The sequence below is a fragment of the Protobothrops mucrosquamatus genome, unplaced genomic scaffold (genome assembly GCF_001527695.2).
Source record: "Protobothrops mucrosquamatus isolate PMUCROS unplaced genomic scaffold, P.Mucros_1.0 scaffold2264, whole genome shotgun sequence".
NCBI lineage: Eukaryota > Metazoa > Chordata > Lepidosauria > Squamata > Viperidae > Protobothrops > Protobothrops mucrosquamatus.
The window spans coordinates 114089-117378 of NW_015388353.1; positions in this window are offsets into that span (position 1 = coordinate 114089).

Below are 3290 nucleotides of genomic sequence, written 5' to 3' on the forward strand. Positions count from 1 at the left end.
TAGGTTGTTTCTCTCCTTGATTAGTTTCCATTTATTGCTTCTTCTCCTGCCTTCAGGTGCGTTGGAGACTAGCTTGACTCCCTCTTCTTTGGGGCAGCCCCTGAGATATTGGAACATTACTATCATGTCACCCCTAGTTCTTCTTTTCATTAAACTAGACATACCCAATTCCAGTAACCATTCTTTATATATTTTAGCCTCCAGTCCCCTCGGTAACTGTGGCTGGCATCTTCAGAGGCATGTTGGTCTGTTTATTTATATATGCCTGTGGAGTCTCATAAGCAACATTTTACATGTGGAAGACCTGTGTTTCTTTTTGAGTAATCATAGATGAAATCTGGACGATTATTTTACTTCGCTGGTGATTTATTTCTCCTTTCCAGTGTCAACACTGAAACTTGTAATTGGGCGTAATAACAGAATCTTGAAAGCCCGTCAGAGTTTCCGCCTTATATCAAACAGAATCAAGACTGGGTTATCTTGAGTTTCTTTCTCACCTCGCTTCATTCCCAGGCCTAAGCTGATGTTTACGTAGCAATTCTTGCATTTCTTCTTCAGTTTTATCTCCATATTCTCCTACCCCAGTATATATAGAAAGCCTACTCATGCTTTAACTACTAGTTCAAAGTACTTGCTGTTAATAATAATAATTCTTATAGCCGTTTAGGTTGCAACAAAAAAGTTACTTTTTCACACTTTTCTCCAATTTACAGAGTCTTCTTTATAGTCTGGATGAGTCTTTCTCAGCTCTGACAACTTTAATTCCACATATCGGCTGGGAAATTTTGGGAGTTGAAGTCTACACATCTTAATATTGCCAAAGTTCTGAAACACAGGTCTAAACTTAAACTATATTCCTACCATAGGTGTCCAGGCAAGTGGTTATCTACAAGCTTATATTAATGGTAACCCTACAGATTATTGCAGATATACAGGAAGCTACATTGTTATTTCCTATAAACAAAACACTGTTTCTTGCACAATATTTAGAATGGCTTATTCCCAAATAAGTGAGCATCTCATTTAGGCTTCTTCATCCAGTTGCAGGAAAAATAATAATAATAAATTTGGCAGTTTATTAAGGTGTTCTTCAGAATTAATGTAGGAACTTTTAATCTGTCATGAAATCTAGTGTATCGGTGGCAATGAAGTTTAGAGTAAACATTTTGCTTTAGAGAGAAATAATGAAACATTGATGCTTTGGATGTTTTACAGTTGTCCACACCAAATAAAGTTTGAAACTATTTGGCTGGAGATATTTTTTTTTTTAGTTTTTATATAATTACTGGCTGTCTGAAAAGCAGATGTTTGCATCTGTACATAAACTTACACTGATGGTATTACAGCAGAATACCATCACTCTAAATTTATGTACAGACGCAAACATCTGCTTACAGAGGAATATGTTCTTAATTAATGTTGCAAAACTCTTTCTTTTCATGTTACTATTGGTCTAGTCTCATTCATTTTATGCTGACAAGAATTTAGCTCAAGTTTGTTTTATCTTGCTGCAACTGTGTTTTTGGAACTGTTTGATAATGTCACGGTTAATAACTGGGGACGATCTGTTACGGCAGGAAAAGAATTCCTTGCATAATAGAACAGCTCATTTTAAAAAAGCAGTCATGAAACATAAGAATGTGGTTAAATTGCTACTGTTTGCAAGGCCGAGTTGAGACGAAGCAGGAGAAAAGGATTTTGGTGAAGGGTAATTTGCTATAGTAGATGGAAGAGGGATTTTGGATCCATTCCTTCATTCCAAAACCAATTTCGTTTGTTCTTTTATAATTGAACAGTCTTCAGAAATCACGGTTTCATTGAAAAGAACAATCACATCATGGACTTTCTTTACAAACACTGTTGGAGTTATTTAAACTCATTTTTTTTAAAACACCGCAAGCGTTGCAGAGCCAACTAATGTTACCTATTTTAATATTTTATTTTAGAAATTTACAAGGCTGCCCAGGTCTATAACAACTCTAGATGGTGTACGGTGAAAACAAGCATACCACACAGCTAAACCGTCAGATGTGAAAAGAGAAGCAGCAACTAAAGTCGAGCGAATATACAGGGCCCATCACCCGCTCTCACCTAAGGCTCCAAGGAAGGGCCAGGGTTTTTTCAAGCTCTTTTGAACACAGCCAGGGTGAAGGGTGAACCTATCGCAGGAGGTTAGGCTGATCTTAGGCTGACCTTAATAAAGATTTGATCGATTGATATCTCAAGAGGGATGGTGTTCCAGAATGCAGGTGCTACACTAGTTCTATCCAGTGATATTGTTTAGTGGATAGGATCTTGGAGCATGACAACTCCACACATCCCAAAGGTGCTTTTTCACAAGGCAACTGGACTTTCTTGTTTTTCTTTGAAGGCATTTCGCTTCTCATCCAAGAAGCTTCTTCAGCACTGATGGGAAGCGAAACATCTTCAAAGAAAAACAATTGCCTTGTGAAAGTCCAGTTGCCTTGTGAAAAAGCACCTTTGGGATAACTATGATAGATAGATAGAGAGATAGAGAGATAGAGAGAAAGAGAGAAAGAGAGAGAGAAAGAGAGAGAAAGAGAGAGAGAAAGAGAGAGAGAAAGAGAGAAAGAGAACCTTTATTGTCATTTTTTACTGTGGGCACAACGGCACACACCAAAAATGACATTTAGTTGCCCGCTCTCAAAGTGAACACATACATAACATACACCTAAACATGCTATATACAACATATGTATAGACTTATACCCCTACATATACGTAACATATAAATAATTAAACACTGTCCATCTTGAATATATAACGGAAGGAGGAAGCTTGAGAATGACCTGGATGACTGAGAATCTCCATAGAAACTCCACACTTCATACAGAGCAGCTAGGAGCCACAGAACTCAGAAGGTCTACTAGATAATCAGACCCTGTGCCAAGAAGGACTCTCTAACCAGCACCTTGAATTGCACCTGGAAGCCAATCAAAAGCCCAAGCATCTCGTAGAGCAAAAATGTTATGTGGGCTTGATGAGATATCTCCATGGAGATTCTCAGTCATCCGGGCCATGGTTGTCCCGAAGGTGCTTTTTCAAAAGGCAACCGGACATTCTTTGTTTGTGTTTCAAGGCATTTTGCTTCTCATCCAAGAAGCTTCTTCAGATCTCTTCATACTCTCTTCCTCCAAGAAGCTTCTTCAGATCTCTTCATATTTTCATCCAAGAAGCTTCTTCAGATCTCTTCATACTCTCTTCCTCCAAGAAGTTTCTTCAGATCTCTTCATATTTTCATCCAAGAAGCTTCTTCAGATCTCTTCATA